Raw genomic sequence first — 16,189 nt, 5'->3', positions numbered from 1 at the left:
CCCATTCTAAAATCCAAAAACCTATAACCTAAACCAAAGCCAAAACTTATAGCCTAAACCCGAACCCATTCTCAAATCCTATAACCTAAACCTAAACCTTAACCTAAACTGTTAACCTATAACCTAAATCAAAACCTATAACCTAAACCAAAACCGAAACCTATAACCTAAACCTGAACCCATTCTCAAATCCCAAAACATATAACCTATAACTTATAACCTAAACCAAAACCAAAACCTATAACCTAAACCCGAACCCATTCTCAAATCCCAAAACCTATAACCTAAACCTTAACTAAAACCTATAACCTAAACCTAAATCTTAACCTAAACCTATAACCTATAACTTAAATCAAAACCCAAACCTAAACCTATAACCTATAACCTAAATCAAAACCAAAACCAAAACCTAAAACCTAAACCTATAACCTATAACCTAAATCAAAACATATAACCTAAACCAAAACCAAAACCTATATCCTAAACCCGAACCCATTCTCAAATCCTATAACCTAAACCTAAACCTAAACCTAAACCTAAACCTAAAACCTATAACCTAAACCAAAACCTATAACCTAAACCAAAGCCAAAACCTATAGCGTCAACCCGTACCCATTCTCAAATCCAAAAACCTATAACCTAAACCTAAACTGTTAACCTATAACCTAAATCAAAACCCATAACCCAAACCAAAACCAAAACCTATAACATAAACCCAAACGCATTCTCAAATCCCAAAACCTATAACCTAAACCTAAACCTTAACCTAAACCTATAACCTATAACCAAAACCTATAACCTAAACCCGAACCCATTCTCAAATCCCAAAACCTATAACCTAAATCTAAACCTAAACCTAAACCTTAACCTAAACCTATAACCTATAACTTAAATCAAAGCCCAAACCTAAACCTAAAACATAAACCTATAACCTATAACCTAAATCAAAACCAAAACCAAAACCTATAACCTATAACCTAAATCAAAACATATAACCTAAACCAAAACCAAAACCTATATCCTAAACCCGAACCCATTCTCAAATCCTATAACCTAAACCTAAACCTAAACCTAAACCTAAACCTATAACCTATAACCTAAACCAAAACCTATAACCTAAACCAAAGCCAAAACCTATAGCCTAAACCCGAACCCATTCTCAAATCCAAAAACCTATAACCTAAACCGTTAACCTATAACCTAAACCTATAATCTAAACCAAAACCTATAACCAAAACCAAAACCTAAACCTTAACCTAAACCTATAACTTATAACCTAAACCCGAACCCATTCTCAAATCCCATAACCTATAACCTAAACCTGAACCTTAACCAAAACCTATAACCTATAACCAAAACCTATAACCTAAACCCAAACCCATTCTCAAATCCCAAAACCTATAACCTAAACCTAAACCTATAACCTATAACTTAAATCAAAGCCCAAACCTAAACCTAAAACCTAAACCTATAACCTATAACCTATAACCTAAATCAAAGCCTATTACCTTTCCCTAAACCTTAACCTAAACCTATAACCTATAACCTAAATCAAAGCCTATTACCTTTCCCTAAACCTTAACCTAAACCTATAACCTATAACCTAAATCAAAACCAAAACCAAAACCTAAAACCTAAACCTATAACCTATAACCTAAATCAAAACATACAACCTAAATCAAAACTAAAACCTATATCCTAAACCCGAACCCATTCTCAAATCCTATAACCTAAACCTAAACCTAAACCTATAACCTATAACCTAAACTAAACCTATAACCTAAACTAAACCTATAACCTAAACCAAAGCCAAAACCTATAGCCTAAACCCGAACCCATTCTCAAATCCAAAAACCTATAACCTTAACCTAAACCGTTAACCTATAACCTAAATCAAAACCTATAACCTAACTCAAAACCAAAACCTATAACTTAAACCTGAACTCATTCTCAAATCCCAAAACCTATAAACTAAAACTAAACCTTAACCTAAACCCATAACCTATAACCAAAACCTATAACCTAAACCCGAACCCATTCTCAAATCCTAAAACCTATAACCTAAACCTAAACCATAACCTAAACCTATAACCTACAACCAAAACCTATAACCTAAACACGAACCCATTCTCAAATCCCAAAACCTATAACCTAAACCTATAACCTACAACCAAAACCTATAACCTAAACACGAACCCATTCTCAAATCCCAAAACCTATAACCTAAACCTAAACCTAAACCTAAACCTAAACCTTAACCTAAACCTATAACCTATAACCTAAATCAAAACCCAAACCCAAACCTAAAACCTAAACTTATAACCTATAACCTAAATCAAAACCAAAACCAAAATCTAAAACCTAGACCTATAACCTATAACCTAAATCAAAACATATAACCTAAACCAAAACCAAAACCTATATCGTAAACCCAAACCCATTCTCAAATCCTATAACCTAAACCTAAACCTAAACCTAAAGCCTAAAACCTATATCTTAAATGATAACCTATAACCTAAACCAAAGCCAAAACCTATAGCCTAAACCCGAACCCATTCTCAAATCCAAAACCCTATAACCTAAACCTAAACTGCTAACCTATAACCTAAATCAAAACCTATAACCTAAACCAAAACCAAAACCTATAACCTAAACCCGAACCCATTATCAAATCCTAAAACCTATAACCTAAACCAAAACCAAAACCAAAACCTATAACCTAAACCCGAACCCATTCTTAAATTCCAAAACCCAAACCTAAACCTAAACCTAAACCTAAAACCTAAACCTAAACCTATAACCTAAACTCAAATCCCTAAACCTTAACTTATAACCTAACCTAAACATATACTTATAACCTAAAACTATTCTCAAATCCCAAAACCTATAACCTAAACATAACCTTTCCCTAAACCTATAATCTAAACTCAATTCTCTAAACCTAAACCTAGACCTAAACCTAAACATATAGCCTAAACTCAAATCCCTAAACCTTAACATATAACATAACCTAAACCTATACTTATAACCTAAACTATTCCCAAATCCCAAAACCTATAACCTAAACCTATCCTTTCCCTAAACCTATAACCTAAACTCAATTCCCTAAAGCTAAACCTACATCTAATCCTAATCTCAACTCCCTAACCTAAACCTAAACCTAAACTTGAAAACTCAAACTTAAACCCAATCCCGAACCTGAACCCGATTTCCTAAACCTGAACCTTAACCTATTCTCAATTCCTATAACCCTAAAGCTTATAACCTAAACCTAAACCTAAACCTTAACCTAAACCTAAACCTAAACCTATGACCTAAAACCTATAACCTAAACTTATAACCTAAATTAAAACATATAACCAAAACCAAAACCTAAAACCTAAACCTATACTATAACCTAAATCAAAACATATAACCAAAACCAAAACCTAAAACTTAAACCTATAACCTATAACCTAAATCAAAACATGTAACCAAAACTAAAACCAAAACCTATATCCTAAACCCGAACGCATTCTCAAATCCTATAACCTAAACCTATAACCTAAACCAAAACCTATAACCTAAGCCAAAACCTATAACCTAAACCAAAACCAAAACCTATAGCCTAAACCCGAACCCATTCTCAAATCCAAAAACCTATAACCTAAACCTAAACCTTAACCTAAACCGTTAACCTATAACCTAAATCAAAACCTATAACCTAAACCCGAACCCATTCTCAAATCCCAAAACCTATAACTTAAACCTAAACCTATAACCTATAACCAAAACCGATAATCTAAACCCGAACCCATTATCAAATCCCAAAACCTATAACCTAAACCTAAACCTTAACCTAAACCGTTAACCTATAACCTAAATCAAAACCTATAACCTAAACCACAACCAAAACCTATAACCTAAACCCGAACCCATTCTCAAATCCCAAAACCTATAACTTAAACCTAAACCTATAACCTATAACCAAAACCGATAATCTAAACCCGAACCCATTATCAAATCCCAAAACCTATAACCTTAACCTAAAACCTATAACCTATAACCTAAATCAAAAATAAAACCTAAACCTAAAACCTAAACCTATAACCTATAACCTAAATCAAAACCTATTACCTTTCCCTAAACCTTAACCTAAACCTATAACCTATAACCTAAATCAAAACCAAAACCAAAACCTAAAACATAAACCTATAACCTATAACCTAAATCAAAACATATAACCTAAACCAAAACCAAAACTTATATCCTAAACCCGAACCCATTCTCAAAATCCTATAACCTAAACCTATAACCTATAACCTAAACCAAAACTAAAACCTATAGCCTAAACCCGAACCCATTCTCAAATCCAAAAATCTATAACCTATACCTAAACCTTAACCTAAACCGTTAACCTATAACCTAAATCAAAACCTATAACCAAAACCTATAACCTAAACCCGAACCCATTATCAAATCCCAAAACCTATAACCTAAACCCGAACCCATTCTCAAATCCCAGAACCCAAACCCAAACCTAAAGCTAAACCTATAACCTAAACTCAAATCCCTAAACCTAAACCTAAACTTAATCCTATAACCTAAATTGAAATCCCTTAACCTTAACTTATAACCTAACCTAAACCTATACTTATAACCTAAAACTATTCTCAAATCCCAAAACCTATAACCTAAACCTAACATTTCCCTAAACCTATAACCTAAACTCAATTCCCTAAACCTAAACCTATAGCCTAAACTCAAATCCCTAAACTTTAACCTATAACCTAACCTAAACCTATACTTATAACCTAAAACTATTCCCAAATCCCAAAACCTATAACCTAAACCAAACCTTTCCCTAAACCTATAACCTAAACTCAATTCCCTAAACCTAAACCTACATCTAATCCTAATCTCAACTACCTAACCTAAACCTAAACCTAAACTTGAAAACCCAAACTTAAACCCAATCCCGAACCTGAACCCGATTTCCTAAACCTAAACCATAACTCATTCTCAAATCCAAAAACCTATAGCCTAAACCAAAACTAAAACCAAAACTTATAACCTAAACCCGAACCCATTCTCAAATCCCAAAACCTATAACCTAAACCTAAACCTTAACCTAAACCTATAACCTATAACCTATAACCAAAACCTATAACCTAAACCCGAACCCATTCTCAATTCCCAAAACCTATAACCTAAACCTAAACCTTAACCTAAACCTATAACCTATAACCTAAATCAAAACCAAAACCTAAACCTAAAATCTAAACCTATAACCAATAACCTAAATCAAAACCCAAACCTAAACCTAAAACCTAAACCTATAACCTATAACCTAAATCAAAACCAAAACCAAAACTTAAAACCTAAACCTATAACCTATAACCTAAATCAAAACATATAACCTAAACCTAAACCAAAACCTATATCCTAAACCCGAACCCATTCTCAAATCCTATAACCTAAACCTAAACCTAAACGTAAACCTATAACCTATAACCTAAACCAAAACCTATAACCTAAACCAAAGCCAAAGCCAAAACCTATAGCCTAAACCCAAACCCATTCTCAAATCCAAAAACCTATAAACTAAACCTAAACCTTAACCTATAACATAAATCAAAACCTATAACCTAAACCAAAACTAAAACCTATAACCTAAACCTGAACCCATTATCAAATCCCAAAACCTATAACCAAAACCAAAACCAAAACCTATAACCTAAAACCGAACCCATTCTCAAATCCCAAAACCCAAACCTAAACATAAATCTAAACCTAAAACCTAAACTCAAATCCCTAAACCTTAACTTATAACCTAACCTAAACCTATACTTATAACCTAAAACTATTCTCAAATCCCAAAACCTATAACCTAAACCTAACCTTTCCCTAAACCTATAACCTAAACTCAATTCCCTAAACCTAAACCTAGACCTAAACCTAAACCTATAGCCTAAACCTTAACCTATAACCTAACCTAAACCTATACTTATAACCTAAAACTATTCCCAAATCCCAAAACCTATAACCTAAACCTAACCTTTCCCTAAACCTATAACCTAAACTCAATTCCCTAAAGCTAAACCTACATCTAATCCTAATCTCAACTCCCTAACCTAAACCTAAACCTAAACTTGAAAACCCAAACTTAAACCCAATCCCGAACCTGAACCCGATTTCCTAAACCTAAACCATAACCCATTCTCAAATCCAAAAACCTATAACCTAAACCTAAACCTAAACCAAAACTTATAACCTAAACCCGAACCCATTCTCAAATTCCAAAACCTATAACCTAAACTAAAACCAAAACCTATAACCTAAACCCGAACCCATTCTCAAATCCCAAAACCTATAACGTAAACCTAAACCTATAACCTATAACCTAAACCAAAACTTATAACCTAAATCAAAACCAAAACCTATAACCTAAGCCCGAATCCATTCTCAAATCCCAAAACCTATAACCTAAACCTAAACCTATAACCTAAACTAAAACCAAAACCTATAACCTAAACTTGAACTCATTCTCAAATTCCAAAACCTATAACCTAAACCTAAACCTTAACATAAACCTATAACCTATAACCTATAACCTAAATCAAAACCTATAACCTAAACCAAAATCAAAACCTATAACCTAAACCCGAACCCATTCTCAAATCCAAAAACCTATAACCTAAACCTATAACCTAAACCAAAACCAAAACCTATAACCTAAACCCGAACCCATTCTCAAATCCCAAAATCTATAACCTAAACTTAAACCGTAACCTAATCCTATAACCTAAACTTAAATCCCTAAACCTTAACCTATAACCTAACCTAAACCTATACTTATAACCTAAAACTTTTCCCAAATTCCAAAACCTATAACCTAAACCTAACCTCTCCCTAAACCTATAACCTAAACTCAATTCCCTAAACCTAAACCTACACCTAATCCTAATCTCAACTCCCTAGCCTAAACCTAAATCTAAACTTGAAAACCAAAACTTAAACCCAATTCCGAACCTGAACCCGATTTCCTAAACCTAAACCATAACCCATTCTCAATTCCCTAAAGCTATAACCTATAACCTAAACCTAAACCTAAACCTAAACCTAACCTAAACTTATAACATTTCCCTAAACCTTTTACTTAAACCTAAACTAAAACCTAAATATATACCCAAACCTACACCTAATCCTAATCTCAACTCCTTAACCTAAACCTAAACTTGAAAACCCAAACCTAAACCCGATCCCGAACCCGAACCCGATTTCGTAAACCTAAACCTTAACATATAATCAAGTTCCCAAAAGCTATAACCTAAACCTATACCTATAACCTAAACCTAAACCAAAACCTATAACCTAAACCTTAACCTATAACCTAAACTTAATTATAACCTATAACTTAAACCTATAACCTAAACTTATAACCTAAACCTAAACCAAAACCTATCATCATATGGTGAGACCATTTCTTTTGTGTCAATTTCATTCCTCATTGAGGTTTTTTTTTAATTCATTAAGAAAAAAAAAAGTGGTTATAGTGATGCACTTCTTTCACTGTCTTTCTTTTCCCCAACGGGCATTCTAATTTATGAATGACATGACTGTTTGTAGGATAATGGAATATACGAAGCTGTTGAAATTTCAAGGTGAAGTCGAGCACATTTCTCTAATGAAGCTAAAGATTTGTATTTTCAGCATTATTGTAATTGTAACTGTAATTGATTTAATGAATTGGATTGTAATTGATTGTAATTGTAATTAATTGAATGAAGGATTGTAATTGTAATTGATTGAATGAAGAATTGTAATTGAATGAATGAATGATGTAATTGATTGAATGAAGGATTGTAATTGAATGAATGAATGATTGTACAAGTGGTAATTGAATGAACAAATGATTTAATTTTTTAATGTACAAAATAGCTACAGATATTGACCGTAGTTATTAAATCAGACAAGTGTAGCCTTTTCAATTTTGGCATATTGCTACGGACTTTTAGCTACAAATAATATCCATAGCTGTTTCACGTTTTTGCTACAGATATAATTGTTACGGATTATATCTGTAGCTGTTGTAACCTATAGCTACGGATTAAATCCGTAACCATAGGTTCCAGACCTATTGTTACGGCACTTACGACGACGGTCGTGAAACGGACTAGCTACGGATTTTATCCGTAGCCATAGGTCTATGGCTACGGATTTGGTCCGTAGCCTTTGCCCCTTTTATTGGTAGTGGTGGCGTAATGTGTTATGCCTCACGATCCCTTTATCTTTACAATACCAATTGAATTCCTCAGAAGTGAATTCCCCATAGTTATTTATTCTCAACACTTTCACGTTTCACCCTGATTGTTATTTCACTATCACCTTCCACTACTTAAAGATGATGAAAACATTGAATTTATTTTTCATAAGATAAACCCATACTTTTTTGGAATAGTCGTTAATAAATTTTATAAACCATAATGACTCTCTAGCAAAAATCATAGGCATCGGTCCCCATACATCAGAATGCACATAATCCAGAACACCCTTGCAAACATGTTTTTCAGACTTAAAAGATGACATTGACTGTTTACCTTATATATAATGCTCACATATATCAATGCTTTTAAAAACTGGAATCAAACAACGGTCAGTAAAATACCTTTATGCCTCGCTCGCTCATGTGGCCTAAGTGTGCATACTTCATATGTGAAAACATGGAATCCACTACAGACATTTTAGCTCCACCCGATGTACTCCCGATCAACCTATAAAGGTTTCTATTCCTCTATGCCTTCATGATTATGAATGCCCCTTTGAAACTTTAAGGACACGATTAAAATTGGTAAATATGCACTCAAGTGCATTCGGTGTTATTGAGGGTCAAATATTACATATTATCCCACATTTATTACTTTGTTTTATGAACATGATAATGCTTAATGTTATATTTTAATCATGTTTGTGTTGCAAGGTGAATTTAAGAGCTTGGATTGAAAAGGATGCTAAAAGCATGGATTTAATGCTCAAGAATCACCAAAGCCAAAGATGGATCTTATGATACCAAGAATGAAGAATTCACCTGTCAAAGATCCAAGAAAACCAAGTGGGGAATGAAGAGCATTAAAGACTTGAAGTAAATAAAAGGAACCCTAAAAATCTGCCTCCTTCGACTAGTCAAAGATTCCTCAACTCGAACTCCAATGACAAAATCCTCTAAATTCCCGTTATCCTTAACCAGTCGAAGGTTGTCCTTGACTAGTCTAAGGTTACGTAGATGTTACACGGATTACGTAAATTTGAGGCGGTTTCTGGATTTTTTCAACTTGGTGCGAAAGGAGGTGATGCACAACTATAAATAGGAGTTCCTAGGACGTTCTTAGGCATCTTCTAGGGTTTGAGGAGTGGAGAAAAAGGGTGGAGCCACTGTCCAAGAGTTTTTCTTCTTCTTCCTTAGTTGATCTCTTAGTTTTGTTAAGAGTTCTTAGTTCAATCACGTCTATAGTTGGCTAAACCTCTTAGCTAGGGCTAAGAGGTGAAGCTTGTAGTGTGATTGGGATGTTTGCTTTGTTTTGATTCATGTTTTGTTGAACTTTCTTGGATTCTACTTTGATTATAAGGAATATTTTTAGTTTTTAAAAGTTTATTGTGACATATGACAATGGATCTGCGATAGCTTGAAATATCTTCTTTTCCTAAATTGAGATTATGAAATTAGGAAATCATGTTGTTCACCATCGTCACTTGGGCATAGTAGGATGATGGAATCCTTCCTAACCTTCACAATTCTCTTATGATTGGTTGTGGGATTGGTAAATCCTGTTGTTTGCCTTGTCTCCTGGGCACGGTTAGGTGATGAAATCACTTCCAAATCCTCACAACTCTCATTCATTAATGATTAGATCCATGAGAAGTTCAGAGATCTGACAAATCTCTTCTTATCAATTGGATAGGATAGGACTCTGATTCCAGTTGTGTCCTTGAATCATGCAAGGTAGCTTCCCAATTGCTATAAGTGGATCCATGGCACCCTAGTTCCCACCTTTAAATTCACTAGTTTTAATTACTTTAATCACAATTACTCTCTCGAATATTTCAGATTTAGGTTTACGTCTTCTTCTAGTTCTAATTCTACTTAATTTCAGAAACGTACAAGTTCAGTCCCTGTGGATTCGACCTCGGTCTTACCGAAATTATTACTACATCGTGACCCTACACTTGGAGTTGTGAACAAGTGTTCCCAGAGATATTAGACTCTTCCTCAAATCAAGAACGTGTCTCACTCCAGTGAAGATATCCTCCATATCATCAAACATCTTGATGCTCACTAATCTAACACATAGCACTTTACTGGCATTATCATTACCAATAAACACTTCGCCACCATCATGCTTATTATAACTGGTGAACCAACTCCGATGATGGGTCATGTGGTAGAAAGCTCATGTATCCAAAATACATTCTTTATCCAAGTACCCAAATTTTGATGCAGTCAGTATGTCAGTACCGTTCGCTTCCTCATTGAATTTCATAGTGTTGGCTTTCTTAGAAGAACTATCTGAATTATCCTATCTCAACTTAGGATTCTGACAATCATTCTTCATGTGCATGTTCATGTCACAATTCTAGCACTTCAACTTGCCTTTGCCTTTGCCCTTGCCCTTGGATTTAGACCTCGATTGCGAATATCCACTTTCCCGCTCAGAATTTCTTCCCTCGTAACCAGTGCATCTATAGAAATACCCATGTCACCATTTTTCTTTCTTATCACATTCGATTGAAGGGTTAGGATAATAGTTTCAATGCTAATGATTGTTCTACTGGTGCATAATGAATCCTTGAGTAACATATGGTTTTGGGAGAGAATTCAACAGTATACTTGTCTGATCTTCATCTTTCATCATTTTCTCCACATCTAATAATTTGCAAATCAACCTATTAAAGTTACTAATGTGGGCTTCAACGTCAACCCCCTCTGCCATCTTCAGATTAAACAATTGTAGCTTCAAGTACAAACGATTCTCAAGAGATTTCTTTGCATAGATATTCTCTAATTTTGCCTATGTGTTTGCTGTAGTTTTCTCTCTCATGACATTATGGAGGACCTCATCTATTAAGGATAATTGGATAGAGGTTTTATCTTTCTCTTTCATGGCATTATAGAGGACCTCATTCGTTAAGCATTATAGATTCCAGTCGCTTTTCAAGGAGGGCTTTAAACAATCCTTACTGAACTATGATACCATTCATCTTAACTTTTCATAGTTAAAAATTAGTTTTATTGAAATATTTTTCTACATCGAACTACAAGTTAGATACCATTCTTATTGGGGAATCGTGGAAACACCCAAAGGCGAATCAAGCAAAGTACTCGCAATCACACAACCAAGTCCAAACAAGAACAATATAAATTTTGAAAAACCCTTACGGAAAAAAAAAACCATGGAACAAAGCAACCAGTAATGCATTATGAAAGTAGAAATTTTAAGAGATAAAGTTTTAACAATCCGAACAAGCCTCTAATCTACTTCACAAGCTTTAGTTATGCCCTTGAAAACCTTAGGAATGAATTGGAAAGCCCTAGAGCACCTCATTTATTCCCAAATCTCGATTACACTCGATACTCACAAAATTTCACTCTCTTATGAGTTGTATAAAAAGTTTTAAAATTCCAATAGTGAACACTATCAAAAATCACTACCAAAAAAATGACCAAAGGCTACGGACTATACTGATTTTTGGCTACGGACATAGACCGTAGCTTATTTGCTATGGCTTAAAACCGTAGCTAAAAGATCCCAAAACCATAGCTAAAAAGTAACACTTTAAAACATTCAATTAGCCTAGGATAGCCCCGTAAGGGACTCTACGAGGCCCATTAAAATGTGTGCGCTCCATCTAATACATCTATCTGTTTTGAAAGAGAATGTTAGGGCAAGAGTCCAAAAAATGAAGTAGATCGAATGCTCAACTGGACCACACGGTAGGAAACAGTGGAGATTAATACCTACCATTGATTGATGGTGTGGTTCAATTGAACCTTCAATTTTCCTAGATGTTTAGGTCATTCCCTATAAAAAAATTACAAAATTAATGGACAGAGTGGATATATCAAATGCATCACGATGGACCCCACAAAGCTCTTGACAAAACCATCCGTCCAGCCCCGTCAGACATAAAAACGAGGAGGGGCTACAAAGGAAGGTGCAATGGCTACGGTCTAAAGGGTTTTTAGCTACGGTCTAAAACGGTAGCAGAATCGTAGCTGGTAAAAATGCAGAATCTGCACTACCTTTTTCTTTTCCCCCTCTTCTGAAACGTTTCATTTCCCTCCACTTGGAAAAAAACCCCATTCCCTCTCTCTCTCTCTCCCCCTCTCTCTAGGTCTCCCACGCCCCTTTTCTCTCTCCGTCATTTCATTTCCCTCTCTTGTCGTGTGCGCACTCCCTCCTCTCTCTCTCTTGTCCGGCGCACTTCTCCCTGCCCTCTCCCTTCCTCGATCTCTCTCTCCCATCTCGCTTGTCCCTTTGCCTTCCTTGATCTCTCTCCCTTCCTCTCCCTCTATCTCCCAATCTCCCTGATTTCCCCCCCTCTCCATTGACGTCTCTCCCAATTCATTCTCTTCGAAGCAGCCATTGATCGATCTCCCTCCAATAGCTAACGAGAATAGAAGAAATCAGAGCACACGAAGTGAAAGGTACTCTCTCTTTCTCTCTCATTTCCTCTTTTAATGGCTAAAAATTGGGCAGCAACCATGGCAGTGGCAGCCATATCCGCCGTTGTCCATGGCCTCCTACTTGTTTGAAGAAATGCTTCAACTAAGAATCACTCTGACGATCGCTCTGTTCATGGCCATGGGAGTTTTACTGCATGTGAAGAAAATGCTTCAACTAAATGAATGATTTTTAAGATCAATTAAACTCTCCTTTTCTTCACTGCCAAGAGAAACCCGAGACTAGGGTCAATAGCTAGGATCTGGGTCTCTCTGCCTCTTTGAGATTCTCCCAAATTAAAATCCGAAAATGCCACAAGAAGATCCAACGAAGATCCCTGTCCATAAGCCTCTTTATGGCACCGTTTTACCAATCTATCCTCATTCCGCATCCATCCAATCAACGCTCCACCTAGGCTTTCAACACCTCCACCCCCATTCTTTTATCAGAATCCACAAACCTATCATGCAATCCCAGTGGGGTGTCAAGCTTACGGGGCAGTTGTGGAGGGTATTCCGGTGAGGGAGCCTCGACTTCCTTGTTGTGGTATCAGCATTGGGTGATTCTTGTTTCTAACAGGATTCTTTTTTTGCTGTTGTTCCGTGGCATGTTGGTGCTTTCATCCTACTCTTTGTTGTGGTAGACTACAGGGAGAAAGCAGGATTGATTGCATGTACAATTGGGGCTGTTCTGGTAGCAATTAGTGTTATTCTTGGGGTATCTAATGGAAATTTGGAGTGGTGAACTCTTCAAGTTGTATGTGTTCAGCCAGCTATTGGGCCTGTATTTGTGCATTGATTCTGGGTCTATTTTGCTGTTATTGTCATGTTGTGGCTGCAGCACTGATGAATGGAAGTTTCATATCCTTATAAAGCACTTGAATAAGATATATATTGTCACCTATATTTTGATTTTTTTTAAAAAAGATCAATTAAATTGACAGAATTATATGCTTCCTAAGTTGAGGATATGCTCAGTAAGCTCGAGCCTTGAGTTGGGACAAGTGGGTGATAGACCATGACCCAAAATCTCCCATATAGGACGCTCACCATCCAATCTTTGTTTTCCCATTGATTTTGAATATGGACCATTCATCTATTCAAAAAGAGAGTATTGTTCAATCAGGGAAAACTTTGGGATATCTCCCATTGACAATGGCAACCATCAGACCAATGGTATGGATCACTGAGCCATAGTGGCTATAAGATATTGTGAATTCAAACTGATTGTTATGAGGGAAAAAAAAAAAAGAATCTTCCATCCATTGCTTGTGAACTAGTTCAACTCTTTGGGATGGACGGGGGGATGGCAGTGGACATTGGAACTAATTGGTTATTAGTCCATGAATACATTTCCTTTTCTTCGCTATTGGAGTGCTTCATGTAGGTTTTCTTTATTTGACTGCAAGTTTGTATCATGTCTTGACATCTTCACAAGTTCACATTTTCTTTTTCCTTTTTATTCTATTTGCCTTGTGTGGATTCATATTTTTTCAGATGAATGTGAAGTTTCCTATTAATTGTTGTGGGTGTTTTTGGTGTATGGGTTGTTGTCCATCACAAAGCATACTGAAGCATGGACATTTTCTGCATGTAGTACTAAGTGTATGAAAATTCTATATCATGCTCAAGACAAAAAAAAAAAAAACAAAAAAAAACAAAAAAACCTATGGACCTAGCATGTATAATAGGAAGTAGCTTGATTTTTCTATAGAATATTGATGTCATGTTTGGATGAACCCGTTTGAAAATGATTAAACCATTGGAGTGATGGGCATATTATCCCTTGATCCCATCATCTAGATGTTAACATCCAGTCCCCACATAAAAATGGCAAAGGCCAAGCTTCTTTTTCTTTTTTTTTTTGTTCCAACTAGCTATAGAAATGGGTATTCCTTGTTGTGTTAGAAATTGTTACTTACATCCATGTAATGATGAATGTACTGCTTGTTGATTTTTTATTTTTTATTTTTTATTTTTAAGTCGTCATCATCATCTAAGCCTTAATCATAGCTAGTTGTGTTAGGCTTTGTCATGAGCTGAAATATGTTCGACTAATGCTCGTCATGACTTGAAAATGTAAAGCACGTAGCAATTTTGCTATACAAGATTGATTTCTTCGTGACATTCATGAGCAAGTAGGACTTATTTCATTTGAAAAACAAAAAATTAAAAATTAAAAAAAATATTCTTGGAAAAAAGCATACTACTAGTCATTTGCTATGGATCTCATTTCTTCCTTTTAAAAAAAAAAATTTATTTAAAGCAATAGAACTTATTGTATGAGATCATGAATAGTAATTGATTTATTTTTGTTATTTTTTATAGGTTGTAGACAAAAATGGATGATGACTACATGGGAGGAGTTTTTATTAAGTATTTCGAATTATGAACATCTTTTGTAAGTGGGGGTAGTAGGGATCCGTGGTTTCAGACATTTGGATTGAGTTAGACGCATCTAAACAGTTTATTTTATCTTAGTTTAATTATAGGGGGCACATCTAAACTCATATAATCTCTTTAATTTAATCTTAGTTTTATAAGATTATGATTTGTGATTTGAATTTTGCATTTGGATGTCTTTAATTTAATCTCTCCTATTTCTTTTCTTTTTACATGTGGTCAGTTGGTCATCATATTTGTAATGTACGAGTTCCTATCATACCTTTTAGTAAATTTGTATATAAGTCTTAGGCTCCATTTGGTCATCACATCAATCTTTATTAATATAATTTTTTCTCAAACCAAATGAAGCTTAAGCCCTTTTTTAACTCCGCCAATGCAACTTCTTACATTGCCGGTCCCAAGCCTGGGTAAAGGAGGAGGGAAAAGGGCGTCATGGTGAGTTGTGTCATTTTTTTCCATTTTATTTTACATATAACATTAATCTTCAGGTCACTTGACTAATTTTCAAGTCACTTGACTAATTTTCAGGTCACTTGACATAGTCGGCATGGCCCACTCTCTGTTTGGTTGTAAGTGAAGTTGATCTATGTACTTTCATATGACATGATGTTTTAGAGGTCAGGCCAATTATCTGTACTCTCCCAATAATTTTTTCTTCTCTTTGAATCTAGGCGCCTATTTTTACCGACGGCCATACTCCATTTTCTTGTAGTGATTCCCATACATGTATGATTTATCAGTGAGGAAGAAGTAAAGACGAAGATCTATAATGTTTCTAATGAGAGATATTTTGGTATCAAGTGGTTTTAAATTTATGATGAAATTGTTGTCTAATAAATTTTTGCTAATTGTACCTTAAAAAACATATTTCCTTGATTGTATCCCTCTCTCTACAGGTCTTCTTGGCGTCCTATTTGTGCTTCCAAATTCCTATGTTGATGCTGAGAAGGACTATGGAGGTAAGCATTTCAGCATCATAAGAAGATTCTAAAGTTTTCCTACTATCATACTTTTTTCACAGCAAATGATGATATGAAAGTTCCACCTATGGCATTTATTGTCATATCCAATGTGAGCGTCTTTCAT

The sequence above is a fragment of the Magnolia sinica genome, chromosome 6, assembly GCF_029962835.1.
Source record: "Magnolia sinica isolate HGM2019 chromosome 6, MsV1, whole genome shotgun sequence".
NCBI lineage: Eukaryota > Viridiplantae > Streptophyta > Magnoliopsida > Magnoliales > Magnoliaceae > Magnolia > Magnolia sinica.
The sequence above is the reverse complement of the archived record's forward strand: the minus strand, read 5'-3'. Positions refer to the sequence as shown.